Source organism: Macaca nemestrina, chromosome 20 (assembly GCF_043159975.1).
Source record: "Macaca nemestrina isolate mMacNem1 chromosome 20, mMacNem.hap1, whole genome shotgun sequence".
Taxonomy (NCBI): domain Eukaryota; kingdom Metazoa; phylum Chordata; class Mammalia; order Primates; family Cercopithecidae; genus Macaca; species Macaca nemestrina.
The window spans coordinates 154317-178357 of record NC_092144.1 but is presented as its reverse complement, the minus strand read 5'-3'; the positions used below and the strand labels follow the sequence as shown (position 1 = coordinate 178357).

Below are 24041 nucleotides of genomic sequence, written 5' to 3'. Positions count from 1 at the left end.
TCGTTGTGTGAAGCCTTTTCCAGCCATCACAACCGTCATGTGTAAAATCAGTGTGTGGAATGCTTCATTTAGGAGGTGCTTATGTTGCCTCATTGGCTGTGAGCAGGGCCCAATTCTGAGCAAACCCGGTGGTCCCCTCTCCCCATCTCTGCTCCAGTGCACTTAAAACAAGGATTCCTAGAAGCACCTTTTTAGTCCAATTCACGCATGAGTCTGCCCCACACCCTGCAGAAAAGCCCTGGTGGTCGGCGGTCAGGGCTCGGGACCTCGAGGTGGGTAAGGAGAGCTTAGTGCCCTCTCTGGACTTGTCGCTCAGAGACCCGCGGCTGGAAGGGAAGAAACTTGCATCCTGTGAAACATCCAGGCCCTGAGACCCACTCAGGAGTGGAAAACGGGGAAGGAGCCTTGAACAGACCCACGGGAGGGTAGACAGCAGGAGTCACAGAGGCTACCAGGGAGAGAGGGAGGCAGGCAGTGAGGCCAGAGGTGATGTGGCCGGGAGGGAGTTGATGTGACCAGAGGTGACGTGGTGGGGGGATGACACGGCGTGGTGGGGGGAGGAGATGTGGCCAGGGGCAACGTGGCCAGAGAAGGAGACACGGCTGGAAGGAAGTGACAAGAGGGGTCTCCAGGCCTCAGACTGTGCCTCAATTATGGATGACATTTCAATTAAGATGTTGTATCTAACTTTAACGAAAAGTAGCAATTTAGAACCATTGTGTACATTTAAAGCACGGTACAAATAGAGCCCGTTTTCCAAACCAAAGAACAGTGCATTGAAGGAAAAAGTAATAGCTCACCGAAAACAAAACAAAACAAAACAAACAAAAAAACTAATTAAAGAAAAAATTCATTTAAGATCAGAAATAAAGAGATCCTACAGCTCTTCTAGTCCAATCCCCACCCTAACGTGAATGGGGGGAAAAAGGAAGTAGATTCTAGTCAGTCAGAATTAAAGGCAAAACCGATCCACTTTACTTTCTACTTGACAGAAAACAAGAAGCTCATCAAGGAATCCCTACAAACAATAGCTTTAGTAGTTCTCAAAATGCAAAATTCACCTACAAATTAAACCAACTGCTAAGTGTGTATGGAGTAATTTCTTTCATTATTGCCTTCCTCATCCCCAGGGGCTTTTTTAGACCTTGTTTCCCCCTAATTGCCTCCAACACCAAGGAAATTTAAACCCCACAAGTAAACCGTGTCTCCATTCATTCACAGCGTCCTTTGGAGCAGGCAGTCCCTTGCTCTAAGACGTTCTTGTCACCTAAGCACCAAGCACAGCCTGAGAACGCACAACACGCACTCACACAAACTCAGACAGACAACAGGTGAGATATGGCACGTGAGGAGGAAGACAAGATAAATGAGCTTCACCGTCACCCCAGATCCGACAAGAAGTGACACACGCAGCCTGTTCGGGTACAGGTGATTCCTAGAAAACAGCCAAGGGCAGAATTTGGAGAAGCAGTACCGCAGTCCAGGAAGGTCTGGGGGCTTTAGAAGGGAGGGGCGCCCCGACCATGTGCTGGGGGATTCAGAAGGGAGGGGCGCCCCGACCATGTGCTGGGGGATTCAGAAGGGAGGGGTGCCCCGACCAGGTGCTGGGGCTTCAGAGGGGATTGGTGCCCCGATCACTTCCGGGGGGGTTCAGAGGGGAGGGGTACCCTGACCACGTGCTGGGACTTCAGACGAGAAGGCACCCCGACCGGTTCCTGGGGATGGCAGGACAAGCCCAGGGTTCCGTCGTCACTTTTCACTCCCTACTCCCGAATCTCGCCCTGAAGTTGCAGCCAGTCCAGGTATTCATTTACCCATAAAATTAAGTATCTGTGAGTAACACAAGTCACTAATCCACACAGATCTGAGTCCACAAATACCTCCCAGAGACGCCACCATCCCTTCTGGTAGAGGACCCAGCGGCCCACGCTGCTAGGAAGGGAGACTGTCTCCAGCCTGACGCTGCAGAGTCCTCAACACAAAGTCTACCTTCTGGAACCAGGCCGTCTCCTACAGAGGCAACTAGGGGCATGTAGGGTTTTTTAAAATCTTTTTTTTTTCTTAAGACAGAGTCTCCCTCTGTCACCCAGGCTGGAGTGCAGTGGCTCGATCTCGGCTTGCTGCAACCTCTGCCTCTCGAGTTCAAGTGATTCTTCTGCCTCGGCCTCCCGAGTAGCTGGGATTACAGGCGCCTGTCACCACGCCCAACTAATTTTTTATATATTTAAGTACAGATGGGATTTCACCTTGTTGGTCAGGCTGGTCTTGAACACCTGACTTCACATGATCCACCCTCCTCGACCTCCCAAACTGCTGGGAACACACGCATGAGCCACGGTGCCCGGCCCATAGAGCTATTTAAATTTGACTAAAATTAAATAAAATTAGAAGTTCTCATTTACACTTCAAGCATTCAGTTACCCCCAGGCGGCCACTGACCAGAGGCTGGTAGAGATGTCACACTCCACACTGTAGAAGGATCTAGGGACGAAATGGCTCTAAGATCATCTCAGAATCTTTATGTTGAAGCTACTGAAGTTTTACTCTGATTATTATAGACATCAGCATTTTCCCACTTTAAAATGTCAGAGCTATTGCAATGATCAGCTCTGTGGCTTCCCAGCAGCTCTTCTCTTCCTGGACAGAGAACTGTAGAGCATCTGCACTCTTCCTCCACACTAAGGGGTAGTAGAAGCCTCCGTATAAAATCAGGAGGAGAAAAAAAAAATGAATCCCTAGTCCGCCTCTCCCCCTATGATTTTGTGAAACTCCTCTTAGTATGCACAATAACTGCCAGAGTTGCAATAAAGAAGCATCCCTTGACCAGGAAGCAGCAGGGAAGCAAGAGGAGGGAGATGCAAAGACCCTCCATTCCCTCTGGGACCCCAGGCCCAGCCAGGACTGAGAAGGGCCGCACAGCCCGGCAGACCCGCACACCTGATGCGAACCATACACACGGCTTCCCTGGGCCTCGGTCCCCTGCTCTGCCCTCACTGGCCACTGTGGCTCTGGGTAGAGGCAGCTCCCTGAGCCCCAACACCCACAGCCAGTCCCCTCCTTGCAGGTCTCAGCTGTGCTCTCACTGCCTCCCTGACGCTTCTCATCATCCGCGTACCGTGTCCACTCTACCCCACAGCCCTTGCTACCGCCCACCCCACCACGGAGCCTAGCACACAGCAGGTGCCCGAGACGCCCCAGTGGGCGGGCATGCCAGGGTAGGGCTTGGAGTTCCAAGGGCCATGTCCCGCATACCACCACAAGTGCCGCGGAGGCTGTGGAAGGGGTCCAGGTTTCAGGCCTGTACTCAGCTTCTCCCGGTCCCCGAGGCCAAGAACCTAGCAAGGGAGCGCAGCGGGAAGCAGGGTCCCAAACCCACTTCCTACTCCTCAAGTGGAAGGGGACCTCGGGGCACAACCCCACGAGCACCTTTCCTCCTGCCAGGCTGCCTGTCACAGCACCAACACCTTCACCGCAGGGAAACCCACCTCTGTGAGGAGAAAACCAAGTACCACAGGAGCCACTTCCCCCGCAGCGTCTGCTGAGCCCAATAGCGACAGCAGCAGCCGGGTCCCCACTCAGCACACACCGACTCGGAACCCGCCACGCACACCACAACACCGAACATCTTGAAGCTCAGCTTCGACTCATCAGGGCCCTCTTCCAGGAAAGCTAGGCATGTCTATCTTCCCTGGGCTCACAGAAAGGAGCGTGACTCAGCCCCGAGTGTGAACAGAGTCAAGCTCCCACTAGCTGTACAGACAACCTCCCTTGCCCTGTCCTGGGAAGGAGCCAAGCGCAAATAGCCATCTTTTGCCCGCACAGGTTCGGAATTCAGTCAGTTCTCTCAATGGAGTTGTGACAGGTCAACTCCAGGCTCCTCAGTGCTCTGGGGTTCACCTCGGGCCACTGCACCTTTGAAACGTGGCTGTGGATTCCTCTAGGGTGCACAGTGTCACGGCCATTTCATTCAGATACTGCAGGCCCCTGCCGTGGAGTCAGTACACAGGACACCCCTGCCGGCATCCTCCGAGATGCTGCTGCAGCTGCTGTGATCTGAGAACAGCCATGCACAGGCATCAAAGGGAGGGCTTCTCAAATCTTTTCCAGGAGCAGTGGCTACAGCTTTGGAAGACGTTGCATTGAATCCTGGGTGATCCTGGCTTGGTCTGCAATCTAAACCTAGTTGCTGGGGAGACACACTCTGTTGTAATTGACAGAGGCTGTTGGTGGCAGCTCTACCAAGACCAAGAATGGCAACTAATCTGAGATTTACTATCCATACTTTCTATTTGATGTTTAAAAGGAAAGCATCGTGAAGTTCCAGTAGCAAGGAATTTTCTATAATCTATCACACATCAAGATATAGCAGAAATGTAGCTAAAATGTTCATAGGATCTATGCAGAGGAAGAGACGGGTCTATTTCAGGAAAAGTGCTTGCTGGCTTTTAAGAAACATAGTGAAATCCCTGCCAAGTAAAAGATTGTTTATACTTTTGCTTTGGAAATGGAGGGAAAGTTCTTTCTTATTATTTGAATACATTAACTGTATTTAAGTGTTCTGGTAGATTAAGTATTAAACATTCAAAAGGAAGTAATTCTGTTCAGTCTATTTCATTCTTTAAATGTAGCTTTCAAAAACCGACAAATACCTGGCCGGGTGTGGTGGCTCATGCCTGTAATCCCAGCACTTTGGCAGGCCGAGGCGGGTGGATCACAAGGTCAGGAGATCGAGACCATCCTGGCTAAAACGGTGAAGCCTCGTCTCTACTAAAAACGCAAAAACCTAGCCTGGTGTGGTGGCAGACACCTGTGGTCCCAGCTACTCGAGAGGGTGAGGCAGGAGAATGGCGTGACCTGGGAGGCGGAGCTTGCACTGAGCCGAGATCACACCACTGTACTCCAGCCTGGGCAACAGAGCAAGACTCCGTCTCGAAAAAGAAAAACAAAAAGTGGCAAACACCCCGTTGTCTGCCCTGGCTGCGGCCATCTCCACGGAGTGGACAGAGCTTGGGAAAAGCTCACTGTGGAGGCCCAGAAGGCCGGGCCTGGCCTTTGCTCAGCAGATGAGCAAGAGGGTCAGCCACCCTAGGGAAGAAGCCCATATTTGCTATGTTACTGATGATATCCACATAAATTTCTATTTTGCCTCTCACACAGAACTGGGATCTATGTTTGAGCAAGCAGCTCATGCCAACAGTCCCTCCATGCCATCATTTCCCTGACCTCCCACAGAAGAGCCAGGCCAGGCAGCGTCCCCACACGGGGACTGGGTCCCAGGAAGATCCTGGTCCTGCCCCTCTTCTCTTTCATCCCTGCAGCACCCTGGCTTGCTGTGGAAGCCCAGCAGTGCTGGCTAAACCCACGTTCACCTGGGGCATTCAGGAGAAGCCTCTGTGCAGAAATCAATTGGGAAGTAGGATTATGTGTGCTGGCAGGTCACTCGAATGGATTTGCAGAACTCAGTTTTCAACACAGGTGCCGCCACCAAGTCCCTGAAGACCTTTGTGGGCCTAGAGCCACAGAGCCATTTGAGGCACTCTCACAATCTCTAACAACCCTGCACAGAGGCCCTGTTTATCCAAAGGACCATAAAATTTTCCATGTAAACAAAGTTTGACATAATGAATTAAAAGTGAAGTCACCACTTCTATTTTCCATTAATCCATTCATTCAAACAAGTATCTCTTGAGCGTGTTCATCAAATACTGTGGAATTAGGATTTAGTCCATGCCTTCAAGAAATATACAGCACAGAAGAAAAAGTATAGCTTGTAACTAACAGTGGTGAATAGGCAAGAAATACACATCGCAGAAGGAAAAGTATAGCTTATAACTGTAACAGTGGTGAACAGACAAGAAATAAACATCATAGAAGGAAAGGTAGAGCTTATAACTAACATCATAGAAGGAAGGTAGAGCTTGTAACTAACGTCATAGAAGGAAAGGTGTAGCTTATAACTAACAGTGGCGAACAGGACAGAATCTCATAGGCTCGTCAGGAGCCACCGAGGAGGAAGCCATGGTTCACATCCACCTGCAGTAGATAAATGTTTCCCGGATAAAGTAACTTTTCTACAGCGATATCTGCTCCTTATTGTTTAATCCTCCTCGATAGGGTATTAAATTACCACTTTATGTGCTGCTTATATAAAATACATCATTGTCAGGGGAGGTTATAAAATAATACTTCACACAAGCTTGGGCTGTGAATGGTGCGAGGCAATGGGACGATGTGTTCCCGTGTTCTCGAGACGCAGAAGGGGCAAGACCCTGCTTCCCTTCTCCTCCCCACTGCCCTGTTCCCAGATGAGGGGCGGAGGCAAGGCCGCCGGGCAGTCCTAGAGCTGGCTCCAGGGCCACGACACCACGCCCAGACTCTCTGCGCCCCATGCAAGAAACACAGACTGTGGGGCAATCACCAATTTACCTAGCAGTGGGGAGCCCTTCATCAAAAGCCTGTGCTTCCAGGAGCCAGGACAAAGCAGGAGCCCCTAGGAAAACTGTTCCGGGTGCTCCTGAAACCTGGGCAGAGTCACAGTCTGGCAGGAAGCACCAGTGATGCAGGTGTGCCCAAGACTGGGAGGATGGCCAGATGCCTGGAGACCAGACCGGCCTGTAGGAGATGACCACCTCTCTCTGGTTCATTAGAGATAGACAGTCTGGGCTTCACTTTTGTATGTGGAGTCTCACAGTACAGAAATGTCACAAAGAGATTAGACTTCGTATACCCCATTTTTTTAAATTTAAAAAACACAATTATTTCAACTAATTCTAAATCCAGCAAAGAAAAATAAGTATATAAATGCATGCCTCCAAAATGTAAACCACAATCTCTTTACCCATAGGAGACCCAAAATTTAGTGTACTTTTTCTTCAGTATGGTCTCATTTTTTTTTAAGCCATTACTGAGGTGTCTCCTCACTGCCCCATGAGGAGGTTCATGGGCTCTTCAGGGCTCTTTGCTGTTTCATCATTTTTTAGATTTAAGGGCAGGATCATTTTCCCATACTTGCTTGCTTCCCTGATCACCAATTTTTCACAAGGACATCATTGTGCCTCAGAAAACCTAGTAACTGAACTTCATTAAAAGTGAAAACGATAGGGATATGTTGGCTGCTATGACAGCATCCTCAGTCACCAAATCTCCCTGGGGGACCACACACACCCCCAATCTCCTTGGAACCCCAGCATGCAGGTATCGCTGCGGCTGACAGGACTGACCCACCCTGGGGGAAGCATGAAAGCAAAGGGAAGAGAAGGCAGATGACTCATTTAGGAAACTCAGGTGATCCTCTCGAGTCACGTTTCTCAGGGTGTCAGGGTACCAGCTACATGTAGGGAACCTCCTTGGCCTGGCAGGTGGCAGACTCCTGGGACCCTCCTCAGACATGTTAATCAGAGAATCTAAAGACGGGCAAACTCTGAAAAGTATCTGTAAAGGAAGGACTTAGCTCTGCTGTGAGCCCACTACACGTGGGGTCACGCAGGATGCCGCTCCCAGCGTCCAGTCTCCATTTCACTCTCCTGGGAGGAACACCCGTCAAGTCACAGAGCACGGTCTTCAGCGAACACCTTCCTGCGCGACCTCCACTGTCGTCCAGCCCTGCAGGAGTAGTCGCCGAGTAGGGGAAACAAGTCTTTGCTCCTGACCCGGCCACCTTGACGCTGGGCATAAGACCAGCACTGCTACGTCTCTGGGGAAAGAAGCGGCCCTGGGCAGGAATGCACTTGGCAGCCCCAGGGAGGGGCCAGGTGTGGAGGACCAGGCCTCTGCCCGCAGACACGTCAGCACAGCATCCTGGAGCAGAACCTCCAGCCCAGCTGAGCCTACAGATGGCTGCAGCCCTGGACAGCATCTTCACGGTGACCCGGGGGACTGGGCCAGAGCCGCTCAGCAAGGCTGCCCTGAATTTGCAACCTGAAGAAGCTGTACAGTCGTACGTGTACTTTGCCTTAAGCCCCTAGGTTTTGGGGTCACTTGTCACACAGCGACAGACAGTGGATGTGCACGGACTCCCAGCCCACGATGGCATCTGCCAGCCTCACCCGGGCTGTCTCATCTGTTCCCGTGACATCACGTTTCTCAGAGCCAAAGGCTGCCAGGATCCCCTCTTTTCTTCACGACGTCGTTACAAGCTCACGATACAAACTGAAAAAAAACAATCTGTAAAATACAACGTATGACGCAATACAAGGTGAATGCCCAGGCGCACACACACGCGAAACAGGCACAAGTGTGAAACAGGCGCATGCACAAACAGGTGTACATGCGTGAAACAGGTGCACGCGTGAAGGTGTACACTCGTCAAACAGGTGTACATAGACACATGAAAGCACCCGACATGAAGGGCTGTCTTTGGGAGCCTAGTTTTTAGACATCTCCCTCACCCTTTTACATCTGCACGATCACAAACACAGCACACCACAGTACTGAGGGGAAGCCCCAGCTTCTCATGGGGGCACATGAGGCTTTTTATTTATGCCACAGGTTGCATCACTACATTCTAGAACTGCAAGGCCCCCCACTGCCAGGACTGGGTCAGGTCCACACTGTGCTCCAAGGACCAGGCCGCCTGCCAGCCCACACGGACCTGCCCCTCGGATGGTGCGGCTGCTTCTAAAACAGAGGCTCAGGCCCACCCAGAGACCTGCAGTACCTGTTATTAAATCAAGACTTGGCTGTGGGTAAACGTGAAGATTTTTATTAAACATGACTCTGCAACATTCAAAGGACCATAACTGAATGCTCCTTTCGCAGCCACGGTGTGTCCAGACACTCATAGAGAAGGCCAGGGCGTGGGAACCCACGGAGCCCCGACAAGGCAGACTTGGAGCTGTGTGGCGCAGTTAGCACCCATTTTATGCTGATACTTGCCTTTCATATTCAGATTAAAATAAAAAATACGCAAAAGTAGTTCACATTCTATTTCAGTTCTCTATTTTTGTAGTAACTGGGCCCCTTTCCCTCTGGTTTCCCAGCCCAGTGATAAATAGGCCCAGCTGGGATTTGTCAAAGTCTGGGTGTCTGTGGTAGAGTAAGTGAGGGGGGTAGGGAGGGGAGCAGGAGTGGAAAGGAGGAGTGGGGGATAGGGAGGGACAGAGGGAAGGAGAGAGAGAAACCGCCGAAGGCTGGAGGTAAGAGGGTTGCTCCCTGGCAGCCTCAGGCTCCCCGTTCCAAGGTAACTGAGCTGGCATCACGCATGCGGTGCCATCATATGACTTGGCTGACACACGCCAGAATTACAACAAAATGCTTCAGAAGACTAAGCACCAGCATCTTCAGATTAGGGTAGAGTCCTGGTTTCACGCTTGCCTTGTGTGACATTCTATAAATTGTAAAGATAACGCATTTTCTTACCAGCCATGCTGTTCCCCAAATACTAACTATAATAAAGACCAGACAGCATCTGAGTACTGAGCGTGTGTCAAGCCCCGTGAGGAAGGCATCATTTACTTTGCTAGAGAAAGAAACAGGCTCTGAGAGAAACTTCCTGAGGCCAGGCAGCTGTCTCCAAACCCACTCCGTGCCTCCTGACCCTGAACGTGGAGGACCCAAGTCATTCACGTCAATAATTTACCTACATGCATGTCCGATTGAGATTCAGCCCCAAGATCTAATCATCTCTATGCAGGAATGTGTCAGGAAGGTATACAATTCTATGAGTTCGAGCTGGGGGAACAAAGGCAGGCACCCTCGACACACATGTGGTGCGGAGGTACGCGCCCAGCACAGGGGCGGACAGGAGCAGGTCCAGCCCTGCCCAGTCACACGCCCACCCTGCCATGCCAGTGCAGGGGCCGCCACCGCGTCTCGGGGAAAAGCAGCTTCTCCTGCACAGGAATCTACCCTTCAAAGTGTGTTGCTGAGAAGGTTTGGGCCAACATCTCAGAAATCGGACACCGTGTAACACGCTTATCTATACAGGCTGCCTATGTCAGGGAATCACCAATAATTCCCATCTCGCCATCAATTATTTCTGGTAAATACTGATTATTCTAACTGAGGCAACACAAGAACAATATAATGGAAATGTCAGAGTCAATCAGCTCCACCTGCTGAAGAGCTGGGACTAATGATGAAACCTAAGGAATCCTGGAGAACGCAGCAGGACCCCAGACCCCGCGGACCACCCCAGCCTCCTTCCACAGGAGAGTTAGTCGTGGGGCAAAGGAACAACTTTCAAGGAATCTCAGAGGTTCTCAAGCTCTTGAAAGTTTAACGGGAATTAAATATTTGCATCTGAGTCACACGAGCACATTAAAAGTAAAATTTCCTCTTTCTACGAGAATTATGAGCTTGCGGTGGCGACACTGGCTCTCACGCTCGTGAGATGTTTGGGGGCAGCCGTGCGTCTCTGGTGAATCATTTATAATCATGAAAGAAGTGCTTGGGCCCTCGATCCAGGACCACAGACCCCACCAACAAGGGTCTAAACAGGACAAGCCTCGGCCTGGAAAGGCTGGTGTCCGTGGGGGCTGGGAGGAGCACCAAGGAAACTCAGGGGCAAGCCCCACGCAAGCTCAGCATGTCCTACCCCATGCAGTCGGCATCAGCCACAGGGATCTTTTGTTCTTTTTTGTTCAAGAAGGAACATATTAAAAAGCCCGGGGCCCAGGGCCTGGACTCCTCAAAGCTCTCCACAGAGCAGGGTTAATTGGCACCTTCCCTCATGTTCAAGTCAACTATATATGGCTACTGAGGGCATCTCAGAGCAGGTGCAACACTGAGCTTTCTTGTTGTCTGGGGAAAGCAGGAATTCCAGGCCTCTGCCTTAATACCTCCCCCGAGGCTCTGGGCCCAGGTGAGCTCAACTTCTCCCAGGTAAGGAGCACAGACCAGCTTCCCCCATGTCCCTCAGGTCACACAGGAGCAGTGCAGACCCTTGCAACTTGGCACGAGCCCTCGCAACCCACCCTAGAGGCAGCAGCCCAGCCCTGTGGCCCCGGCCTGGCAGGAGGCAGCTGCTGGGGCCCCTGCTCAGGGTTCAGCACAGCGAGGTCCAGCCACAGCAGGGGAGACATCCACCACCCGGCCATTCATCTTTAACCTAAAACAGACACAGGAATGCGGCAAAGGGTTCCTTCCCCCTGACAAACCCGTCCTTCCTATTCTCATCTCTCCCTCCTGCCCCAGTACTGCACCCAAGGCCACCCAGCACTGTGCCCAAGGCCCGATTCCCAGTTTCACAGGGAATCCAAGACAATTATGATTTTGAGAAACTGGGAGCTACATAGAAAATGAGTCGGTAAAGCCAGTGTCCACTGATCCTCCACTCCACACAGCGGAGAACCGTCCTCAGGATAAAACGCACGGGGCGGGGAAGACACGATCAAGGCGGGCAGGACCGCGGAGCCACAAACCTGGTGGTTCAGGGAACAACGCCACGTGAACACAAACCTAAAGTGCTCCACAGCTGGAAGACAAAACACAGGAGACAGAAACGCTGACCGTTTAAAAGAAAAAGAAAAAGAAAAAAGCCTCACTCTTAAGAGTCCATCAAGATTTAAGTTCTCAAGTCACAATGTATCAGCACAGACTTCTCATAATGCCTGAAACTTGGTGCAGTAAACACGTGAATCAGTTCTCCCAAGTCCATCGTTTTCTTTGCCGAGCCTCTTGAGTCTCAGGCTGCTTTCAAAGTAAGCCCTTCTCTGTTTGTTGATGATTTAATAATTAACATACTTGAAAACACATTGACTTCCAAATTAATCTGCTAACAAAATATTAATTACCACACTGGCTGTCATCCACAGAAAAAAACACAATCACCTTCTGGTTGTAAAAACATTAGAATTCGAAGCCACTTTGGCCATCTGAACAGCCCCGGCTTTTGACAAGGGCATTCCAAAGCTAATCTGAAAAACTAGTCCAGGCCATGATCGCTGGGGGGTCGGACTTGCCTCATCACCCTACCTCCCTTCTGGAATTAAACAGAACTTAGACGTTTAGTCTGATGGGAAACATTTACAATCTATTCTCTCCGAAGCTACCTGGAGGATTTCCTCCACATGACAAAGCCTTGGTCTCCACAACCCCTTATCCGACAACTTTCTTAACCAACTGTCAATCAGGAAATTTTCGAATCTACCTATGACCTGGACACCCCTGCTTCCAGTTGTCCCACCTTTCCAGACCAAACCCATGTACATCTTACATTTATTTGATCGATTGTCTCATGTCTCCCTAAAAGCTATAAAACCAGGCTGGGCTCTGACCTCCTCGGGAATACGTTCTTAGGATCTCCTGAGGGTAATATCAAGGGCCATGGTAACTCATTTGGCTCAGAATAAATCTCCAAATGCTTCACAGGTTTGACTCTTTGCTGACACGGTACCTTTCATGGGTATTCATCTGGGGGACTCACAATCAACCAGAGGCAGCAGTTGCCCACTGTGCAGAAGTCTCTGCAGGACTGAGCCTCTGGCACGGGGACTCCAACCCCTGAAGCAGCAGCTCTCCCACGTCCCACGGCCTGATAGACCTGCACCTCCAGGGCTTCTCATTTCAGAGTCTCAGCAACAAATCTACCAAACGTGATCAACATCACAGAATATTCCTCGAGGCTTTTGGCTGTTGTTTCTCCCCAAGTTTACTCTAGAACCAGAATGGCAACACTCGGAACAGGATGGTTCTCAGTCACTGACCCTCCTGGTAAATACACTGTCTCCAAGGCCCTTTCCCGCCAGTCACAGCTTCCTTCATGTCAGGCTCGAAGGCCACCTCCCCAAGAAGGAAACCTCTTCAATCTAGCAACCACAGCTCCTGTTCCCATCTAGAGCTTGTCTGCCAGGAAGGGAAGACTCCTCATTCCAGAGACAGCAGGTGCCACAAACTCAGGGTTGTAGCCATTGCAAAGGCAAACACTCATGAAACTAATAGACTTTTTCCTCCTTGGATACTGAGGTTTCCTCTTCTGGAGGTCAGCCAAGGCCATCTGCACGAGTCACAAGAGTGATGGCTCCAGCCCCTCCTTCGGTGTCAGCAGTGTGACTCCGCTCTGAGACCCTCCTGCACCAGCCGGGCCATGCACCTGTTCCCACGACTGCTGTCAGCAGACTACAGTGATTCTAAAATAATCAGCAAACTGAGGTTCCGAAGGATACATTTTAAAGAAAAATGTGTAAGTTTTACTGCATGAAATCAGCTACATCTTTTGCTACTCCAGAGGCTTTTTGTTTTGCTTTCCTCAAGGTTCTCTACAATGATCCTGACAGTCAAGGTTCCCAGTTACAGGCAGAGGGTTGGGCAGGCCGCGTCTGATGTGTAACACACACAGAGGATCCACATCATAGGATTTTCCCTGTTCACCAACATCATCAGGACAAACTTTAAGCAATAATAATCTCCCTGTCTGGAAAACTGAGCTCACTTGAGAACTAATGCAACAAATGTGTTTGACAAAGTTGCAGGTGGACATTTTAGTGAATGAATCACTATTTCAAGGAGGATAAAGGCTCACTATTCAAAGGCATGTTTTTGTCAAGTTTTGTAATTTCAGCTTCATGCATTTAAATCATGAAGTGAGGCTTGTACCTGATACATTACAGACTCTCTACAAAATAGACAAAATTCCAATTCTGTACATTCTCTCTCATTCTTTTCCATATGCATACGGATGGTGGTAATTTAAGTTGGCATTCCAACAGGATTTCTAAATTAAACTGTCTTCTACTTTAAACACTACGTGTTAAACATTACACATTCCATTGTTCAACATTTATAGCAGGGTCGGTATGGCCCGTTTTAAAGATTTCTTCCTCACTAAAAGCAAGCGTTTAAACAATAGATGGTCTACTCTAAAATATTCTAGAGACAGAGATACATTTGGAGAGTGGACACACTTAACACAGAAATCCGCAACATCAAACAGGCACAACCGGCAGTGAGGGTGGAAGGGGCACTATGTGAGTGCCCCTAAAACACACACACAAGCCTGGCTGCCTAAAAGGAATGAATATAGCTCAACACTCCCATGTGAACATTGATGTGTCTACTGCCTTACAGAATCCTCCTAGCTGAGCTGCAGGAATCTTCTTTGGAACCTTTTCTCGCCTACACTGCCTACAGGTGCCCACTGGGCTCCCTGGGCAGTATCGTGTCTTTGTTTAGAATATCACAGTATTAGGAGATCTGTTAAATCCCAAGTCAGAGCCTTATCAAAACTCAGACACAATCCCTCAGGGCTTGTGGGCCAACTTCGGCTAATGCAGGCTGCTCTACAGTGCCCTGCAGATGGGCTTGGTGCATCCACACGATTTTAAGATTTGGGGCTGCCGTTTTCTGCAGTCCCAGACGCGGACTTACATATTCATCATGACTGAAGGCAGCACGTATTTTTATGTTCCTTCTGTAACGGTAATAATCATGGCAACATTTCCCCGATCCTTAAAAAAGCCTCCTAACAGCAGTTGCATTCCACTCCCTTCCTTAAAATTAATAGAATTTACCAAACTAGGTGAAATCAGTCTTCATGAGAAAGTGAGAAATCAGTGTTCACACAACGGCATAGTAGCTGGGCATAGAGTATACGTCAACATCCCAAACTAAGCACCCATCACAATTATTCCCAACTCGCAGGAAAGCTAGAAAAATTAGAAGGCTTAAAACATGATTATAAATGAAAATAACAAGAAACCAAAGTTTCTGAGGAGCATTTGTTAGCCAAACAAGGAAAGCCATTAACCAGTGCTGATTACATTGCATTTCATTACATTGCATTTGATTACAGCAGCCAAAGACGTGTCCAGAGGAAGAGACTTTTAAACATTAGTCTTTCAGTAAGAATGGTTGCTTAACAAGTTCAGACTACTGGGCTACACCAATCATCAATTAAAAAGCAAGGCAAACGAGTGAGAGTCATTTTCCTTAATCCTTAACGTGTCAAAAATTACCACATTGGTCAAGCTGGTCTCCAACTCCTGACCTCAGGTGATCCACCCACCCCGGCCTCCCAAAGGGCTGGGATTACAGGCATGAGCCACCATGCCTGGCTGAGAACTGTTTGACAGAGGCTGAGGGGAGGCTCCTGTCCCTTCCTGGGACATCCACATCCCACCTAGTTTCCCATACCGACTGTGACACTCGAAGCATCACAGCAAGGGCAGCTGCATCCCGGCAGTTCTCTGCACTAACACCACAGCTGCTTGAGCAGCCATAGCCCTGGAGCTGCCACTCAGCCTTATCGTGCTGGCACAAGCACAGCAGAAACTACCACGTCCCCAAGAGGGAGGAGTGGGGACCCAGGGGAGTGAACCAGGAGGGAGGAATGTAGCCCAGGGGAGTAGGGAGGAGTGGGGGTCCTGGGGAGTGAACTATGAGGGAGGAGTGGGGGCTCAGGGGAGTGAACAAGGAGGGAGGCATGAGGGCCCAGGGCCGTGAACCAGCAGGGAGGCGTGGGGGCCCAGGGCAGTGAACCAGGAGAGAGGCGTGGGGACACAGGAGAGTGAACCAGGAGGGAGGAGGGTGGAGTTTGGCTCAGCGAGTGAAACAGGAGGCAGGAGTTCGGCTCAGGGAGTGAACCAGGAGGGAGGAGTGTGATCCAGGGAGTGAACCAGGAGGGACGTGTGTGGTCCAGGGGAATGAGCCAGGGAGGAGGAGGGAGGAATGTGGTCCGGGGAATGAACCAGGAGGGAGGAGTGCAGTCCATGGGAGTAGGGAAGAGTCTGGTCCAGGGGAGTCAACAAGGAGCCTTTGGGGGTAGCAAGTTCACACACCACAAATACCTCCCAATCCATCCGTGTGCAGGGAGCGGCCGGAAACCACGCAGGAGCTACAGCGCTTTCTCCTCACAGAAGAGGAGGAAGGATATCGAATCATGCATGAAATCAGAGCTAAAGTTCTACCACGGTGGGGAGACGCTTCACAGACCCAAATGGGTGCAAAACAAAACCAATCATACAAGATCAGTGGATGGAACGGGATCAGAAATTTAAGCCTGTAACAAGCTTTCAGAAAAAACTTCACTTGATCTGCAAGATGACTGCAGCTCTGCTTGATCATTTCTGCAAATGTCTAACTCGCGATGAGCCATCTCAGAGCGGTTCAAGAGGAGTAACAAAATCAAAACGCCACGGCATCCTCCGTATTTTAGATAGCCTGCAACAGTATGGAAATGAGCAGCGGTGCCAGAGCTTTCAAGTTTCTTTGAAGTAAATTCCAGCATCAGGGCAGCATCTTCCTGGCTGAAGCAATGAGGTAGGCTCCTGCTCACCGCATGGGAGACCAGCTTTCAGCTAAGCTGCTGTTAAGGGTCTGCAAACCACAATCCCCGACCGAGCCTTGGCCAGGGAACCAGAAGTGATTTTTACACTTTGACGTTTTCACAAAAGAAATATATGCAGAGACTTCTGTGGCCCTCAAAGCATAACACGTTGCCTACTCTGCCCTTTACAGGAGCTTCTAGCTTTGCTGTCAGTTACAAAGTGTTTCTATAAAATAATGTCACTGATTTTCAAGCATGCCAGCAAAAGTCACACTTCTCAACAACCCTCAATGGAGATGCACCATCCTGTGTTTCACACAGATTTTAGATTTTTAAAAGCCAAAATAAGGGAGGTAATTCAGCTAAGTATTATAGTAACACAATTTGAGATACTTAATGATGTGTGACAACAGAATACTTGGCATTCCTGTGAGGCAATAAACTAGCTCAAACACAAAATAACAAATCAAAGCATGTTTTGGCCTCTCAAAGTGATCAGTGAAATTGGAAATAACATTCAGTTAAATGACACTTAAAAAAAAAAAAAGCACAAATAAATCAAATACTACTACACCATCACTCCTTAAATTTATTGAACTACTGCTGCCAAATAAAATGGAGAGACTTCTTACTGCAGGGTAATAATCAGCCATTGTCATCATGAAATAGACCGCTGTGCAGGCTCAGGCCCTCCAGCCCACAAAGGCAGGGGGAGGGAGGAGAAACGATGGCCAGAAACAAAGGGACAGGGCAACCATGACCTAGTCAGCAATTGTACCCTCCCACCTTTCTTCTGGACTTACAATTTTGGAGCCATCTGGGTTTACCTTCCTATGTCCATAAGTCAGCCAGTTCTCGAAGCCAGAAATCTACAATGCTTCTGGCAGCCAAGTCCTCTCGGCCTTCCCCCATGTTTTAGGGCCTCATCAGCTCACCCCTGGATAGTATCAACGGCCTCGGAGCTCCAGTCAACCTTACACTCCACAGACTCAAGTATGCCAAGAGCCACTCCAGGCTGCCACTGCCATGACCAAAGGCTTTCAGAGACAGTCGCCAGCACTGCACAAATCCATGTGGCTTCACCAGGCGCAAAGCGGCTCCAGCATTCCATCCAGTCTGTCGCTGCTACCATAGCTGTGAGTCTAGGATGTGTCAGGAAGGGAAGGAAGACACCATGTACATCATCTCATTTAAGCTTCAGTGTCACAAGGTGGATTTTGTCGTGCCCGTTTTATGGATCAGGAAAGTTTTAAGGAGGGCAAGCACAGGGCCCTGCTGACACAAGAGCAAGACCCGCAGAGGCCTGGGCATGACCCCCGCCCCACGCTCCCTGGGTCCTGATATCCACTCCTCCCCCGTGGGAGCCTGATCCTGGGTCTGCCTGAATTGCTACCATTCCTAAGACACGACTCACGTCTGTCCACCTCCTCCTTTTTCTGTTTCCCACAGCCCAGAGGCGTGTGTGCTCTTCCATCCAGACAGACATCACACTTCAGCACCTGCATCTGACATCACTTCAGCCAAAAGCTTCTATCAAACCTCCCCCACACCTGCCGGTCACACAGGTCTGCACCCATCACCTTTCTCACACGAATTCTCACATATTCCTGTGTAGCACCATCCAACTGATGATAGTCTGAGAGGAGGAAGCTTTGTAGATAAGTCCACGTTCTACTTTGCTCCCAGCCCTCCGTCTTGCGTCTTGCATGAGGCAACCGATTAACAGCAATTTCATTTCAGCACAACATTTCCATTTGAAGAAACGCAGAGCATGGGGCTCTGGTCATAATTAAAAGCTTGTTTCATTTGTCATTTGAAATTCCATGTACTGCTGCAACAGCAGCACCCCCTCCTCGCCAGGCTCTGCCCTAAGGACATCTTTCTTCCAGCGCTCGATTCCCATCAGAACCCTGGCAGTGAGAGCCCCGCAGGTTTCCCAGCGCCTCGGGCTGCGGCTTCCAAGCTGGGCCGGCACTGACAGGACCGGAATGGTGCCCCCAACAACTACAGGATCGGAAGCTGGTCGACTGCTCTGTAGGATGGAGACATGTTAGTAATCCCCGACATTTCCACTGACAGGCTGCTCAGGTAAACTGGGAAAAATCCACAAACTAGAAAGAATCCATGGGGAGGAGCACTTCTGTCTCCAACCTGGCAGCAAACGGTGGCTGTGCAGACGATCTCTTCAGGAAAACTATCGACTGTATCTCAGGTCAACAACAGCCCCGCTGAGGGCCAAAAAATCAGCTCCCCCTGGCCCTCACTTCCTAAGGGTCAACCCTCCCAGGCCACCTCTCCTGGAAGATCAGCTCTGACGCACCCACGACGGTCAGGTACCGGCTCTGGGACACATTTCCCAGGCTCCTGCCCACCGCCCTCTCTCTTCTTCCTCCTCCATCTCCCTCTTCACTCCCATCCGCCCTCCCCCCTTTCGCTTCCCTTCTCTCCTTTCCTCTCCCTCCCTCATTTCCTTTCAGCCCTCACCTTCCTCACTGCACTTCCCTATGCAACTCAGCGGACGCATTCTCAGGTCAGTAGAGTTTTCTTTCACTCTGTTTTTATTGCAATGATCATTCTTAATGAACAGAAACCTGTTTCGGACCATGTGGATGCCACCTCCTGACCAACTGCTGCCCCGCGGCTCCGTGTCCACTCAGTGACCTCACGGCGCAGGTGCCCAGCAGTATGGCTGTGACCAGGGGTAGCAACATGGGACATGAGAGAGGTATCCCAGACAAGAGGCCCTGCAAAGCCTCCCCAGCAAACCGGAGCAAGGCCCAGGGCGGTAGGGAGAGCGCCGTGCTCACGATGTAGGCAGTTCAGCTTCCACAAACTGTCCATCGACTGCAACTTACTTTGTTTCCATGGTTACAGAAGAACCATAAGCATTCTGAAATATGTTCTTGGTTTCATGTTTGCGAAATCTAAGCAACATTATAAGAAAAATCACTGAATTCTGCCTGAGGCTCTAGGGGTGTTTTCCTCTCTGAAAGGAGCCCCTTCCAGGACTTGGGATTGAGTGACAGCCTTCAAAATCACGGTTATCCTGGTGGTAACAGGGAACTCCTCAGCCCGCCAGGAGCTGGGGCCCTCGACAGCCCCCATGGCTCCAGACGCCAGTGTTCTAAGGATCACACATGTGCAGATAGCAAAGCTTGCTGCACACACGCCAGGTGCTAACAAGCCCCAAACGTCTCACTCATACTTGCTAACCACATCGCTTCTCTCAGCCTCCACGGCGTTTCACACTCTGCCTTTATATAGATATGAACCATGCGTCCTGAGCGCTACAAAGATTCAACTCCTTCCGGGAAGAGGGGTGCATCTTTCCATCACGGGGTCCTCACTCCAGCTGGCACAGGATTTGCAGAGTGGGCGAGTCTAATGTTGATGACACTTTCTCAATATTCCCTTCACACCCCTCCAAAAACAAGAGTGCTGCCAGCTTCTTACCGACGTTGTAATGAGCAAAATATTTTTCTCTTATTTGTCACTTTTTAACGTAATACTAGTGAAGAATGTGACTCTGGATGTACACTGTAAGCACCCACACCGTGAACATTCTGCTCTCCTGTGACTGTATTCACAGGTCACAAGGACAAAACTTCTCCATAGTAGCCATATATATATATATATGTATATATATATTTTAACATGACTTCCACTCATCTGAAAGTCACAGATGTGGCTTTTCCTTCATAAAAAGATCCAAATGATACACAAGCCAGGTTTAATAAACACATTGGTCCAGGTGGGAAAATGACCCCTCAGTCTCCCTCCCCTCAAAGACCAGGGCAGCCAGGAAACTGTGCTCTCCAGTAAATGACAACTGGCAGGATTCCTTAAATAAGCAGCCGGAAGATTCCCATCTCACAGAGAGCGCCTTTCAAGACTCAAGATGTCCCCGGTCCCTGAATGTCTTACAAAGAACAGACTACCCAACTGAGGACTGAGGCAGTAAAGAAACATGTTTTCGGCCGGGTGCGGCGGCTCACGCTTGCAATCCCAGCACTTTGGGAGGACGAGGCAGGTGGATCACAAGGTCAGGAGATCGAGACCATTCTGGCTAACACGGTGAAACCCCCTTCTCTATCAAAAATAAAAAAATTAGCCAGGCATGGTAGCGGGCACCTGTAGTCCCAGCTACTCGGGAGGCTGAGGCAGGAGAATGCCGTGAAGCTGGGAGGTGGAGTTTGCAGTGAGCCGAAATCGTGCCACTGCACTCCAGCCTGGGTGACAGAGCAAGACTCTGTCTCAAAAAATTAAAATAAATAAAATTTAAAATGTTTTCAGCAAATAGCATCATCGACCCACAAATGAGAGGTACCGTTTTCATTCTAGGAGGGAAACACTACAAAGTACGTACATTTTAGCCCCGTAAGTGAATTCTTTGGGCGTTCCTGTGTCCGCTATCAAATGCAACACATCACCTCAAAAGGCAAAGTTCTATAAGTCACATCCAAGGAGGGGAAAAATCATTCTAAGTTTTAGCAATCCAGTAAGAACCTGATCCAGAGAAGCCTACTTGTTCCAGACTCTAAGCAGCAATATATTGCTACAATGTAATGAAAACAAAGGGATGATTAAGAAAATTTCAATACTAATAAAAGACAAAAACGTAATTGGATTTATTCTACTCTAGACAGAGCAGCCGGGCAGTTCACCCATACGTTATGAACATTGCTGTTTATCAGGCAGGGTCCAAATTCTGTCAACAAGGCTTGACAGCAAGGGCGTGATCTCCACTCACTGCAAGGTCCACCTCCCAGGCTCAAGCGATTCTCTTCAGCCTCTGGAGTAGCCAGGACTACAGGTGTGCAGTCATCACGCCCAACTAATTTGTGTGTTTTAAGTAGAGATGGGATTTCACCAGGTTGCCCAGGCCGGTTCCCTGGGTCTCAAGCTCCCAGGCTCAAGCAATCCACCCGCCTCGGCCTCCCAAAGGGCTCGGATTACAGGCGTGAGCCATCACGCCCGGCCCTTTTTTTTTTTTTTTCTTTTCTTTTTAAGTGACTAATGTGCTTCACAGTCTTGTAGGCATTAAAAAAAAAAAAAAAAAAGAACAAGCAAATTCTGTAAGGGAAAGAAACCATTAACACTTTTTACACTTCTCAAAACTCAAAACTGAAATGCTAAGAATAAATGTATTTTATTCACAGAAGCAGCATTCTTAAAGTTCTGTAAAAGTGATACCATGGACACCACCACATCACAGATGAGCGTGGCAGGACTGCTCAGGTTCAGAACACATTCTCAACAGTCCTCTTGCCCCTTTCCTCAATGGGAACACTTTATTCTGTCTTTTATTCAAATTAAGTATCTTGCAAGGGAGTTGAAAAAAACTGCATAGCAGATTTTAAAACTTCAATGCTTTTCTCAATGTTCGCCACATTCTAATGCATTTTACTGACTACACGGCCAATAAGCCTAAAGCTTTTTGCATCGGTAAAGACAATGCTCCTTGTAGCAATAGGCTTTTTCTTTTCTATACAAAGATCTATAACTTAAGCTAGTAAAATGGGCATTTCGCAAAGATTTTGCACAATTCCTAGCACAGATTTTAGCAAAATAAAACCATTATCTTTCCTCAATTAAATAAGCAAGCATAGGAAACTGCACAGTTAAAATAACCATTCCATTATTTTATATAAACACAAATGAGAGAGTAGAGTATGCTTTGAAAAACAGTATTTCCATATGCCAACGATGAAGCAGAAGACAGTTCCTCAGCCTCATATGACATTTGACAACCGAAGTACTCTGGCCGAAGCCCAGCCCGGTTAAATGAAAATGAAGTAAACGTGTGAGTGACCATGGTGGGGCACTCTGATAGCCACAGTCCAGGAAAGAACAGCTAACATCTTTCTTCTTCATGGGAAAATCGAAACATACTCGAGAGACCTTGATTCTTTAAAACACAGTCTGCCCCAGTACTAACCTTAAGCTCCCAACGATCAAGATTGCTATAACCACAGAGGTGTTTTTCCAGGCCCTCGAAAATCACGGACATGGTACATACCCAACGTTTTCAAACACTCAATGCAGCCAATTTGTTAAATGTGCTGTGATACCGGAGGTCTTGTGCAGGACCAGAAGCGTCGTAGCCTGGTTACCTGTCCTGGTGTTCAATGCTTTGCATGTGCAAGACCTGCTGTTACAATTTACTGGGCTTAATGTGATTCCGTTCGTCACAGAAGAGAGCTATGACATTTACTTAATTCCACGCACAAATTCTCAGGTTCACGTTCCACGAGTGACTGCTCTGTCCACGAGACAGCTGAGGGAAGACCCAGGAAAGGCCTGGGAGATGCCAGGTGCTCACAAACTGGTATCCGTCTGCTGGTTCTGGCTTAAAGGAAAACAGACATAGAAGAAGCTAAAAGGGCTCACTACACCTAATATCACAATGTTCTCAACTTTACCTTAGCCAAAAATAAAAGTGGAAAAGTAAAACTACTCCAGGGCATGATTCCAGTGCTAATCTGAAACATGAAATATTTAGAAGACAAAGCTTATTGTGAGTGCAAGTAATATACACATAAAACACTGGTTTCACAAAACCCAGTCTTTGCGATTGCTTTAATAAAAAGTAAAATTCTCATGAGGATCGCATACATTAACTGATTTTCAAATGAAGGGACTGGTAAACTTCAGGGCATATGATTTCTGTCACACACAAGTGGAGCAGTGAGAGAGAAGAGCTAGGATCAAGTGTGCTGAAGCTGTCCTAGGACTGAAGTTCAGTTTCTGCCAAAACAAAAACACAGGAGGCTGTCAACTTCGATAGCAAGCTCTGCTTGAGAGCGTTAAGATGCTAAAGTTGCAAAGGAGCTTCTCCCTGTATGGGCACGTGTGATCCTTGCAAAAACATAGCTCAGCATTATCAAAAATTAGGAAAGAACACAAGCCTTCCAGACATGAAATCCAAGAGCAGAAGGGAGCAGAGTGCAAGCTTGCTCGGCAGAACTGTTCCCGGACAACAGCACAGAGGACGTCACAGGGAGGGGGCAGGGCAAGCAACAGCAGCTTCCGTCTCGCCGCAAGCAGGGCCTGAGCCAGGGGAGCAGTCTCCTCCAACCTGACAAGGAGGCGCGAAGAGCCACAGAGAAGTCAATTCAAGGCCCTTTTCAGAAAGGGGCAACAATGAGAAAATCTGGTCTCACCCACCCCCCACCTGCCACGTTAACAGCTAAACTCGCACGTGCGCCTGTCACGTTCCCCAACCCCTCTTGCAGGTGCTCTTCCTGTACCCGGGTGCCTGTCTCCGTGCTGCTCCTGAGGCCATACCTGTTGTCATCCACTAGTGATCGGGAATTCACCTTTGTCCGGGAGAAGCAAACGCAGAGTTCACACACTCCTGTACAGGTTTGCCGGCCGAGAATCTAACTGCACTGTCCGATTCCAGATGTGCTGGTACCAAGGAGAACGTTCGATGCCCGGCATTTATAAACGGTATCAGTGGGTTCTCCTGGGACTCCCAGGCGGCCGCATGAGGGACGGAGCTGTTGCCCTGCTACCCCGAGCCAAAGCAAGGCTGAGAGGCACACACCACAGGCCACATCACACTCGAGCACCGACTCTTGACCGTTGCTCGTTCGTGTGTTAAGAGTTCAGGGAGCCGGGCGCGGTGGCTCAAGCCTGTAATCTCAGCACTTTGGGAGGCCGAGACGGGTGGATCACGAGGTCAGGAGATCGAGACCATCCTGGCTAACACAGGTGAAACCCCGTCTCTACTAAAAAATACAAAAAACTAGCCGGGTGAGTTGGCGGGCGCCTGTAGTCCCAGCTACTCGGGAGGCTGAGGCAGGAGAATGGCGTAAACCCGGGAGGCGGAGCTTGC

General features: G+C 49.3%; 1 protein-coding gene across 10 annotated transcripts in view; it reads right to left on the bottom strand.

The window, feature by feature from the left end:
- Positions 1-24041, bottom strand: part of LOC139360507 (disco-interacting protein 2 homolog C-like) — a 242982-nt gene that overhangs the window by 119560 nt on the left and 99381 nt on the right. For 2 of the 10 annotated variants that reach the window (XM_071087906.1, XM_071087914.1), the window contains exon 1: positions 11484-11915. The exons of 6 other annotated variants lie outside the window; for them this stretch is intronic. The gene's annotated coding sequence lies outside the window, so the exon portion shown is untranslated. 2 more of the 10 variants (XM_071087917.1, XM_071087913.1) reach the window with 2 other exon arrangements.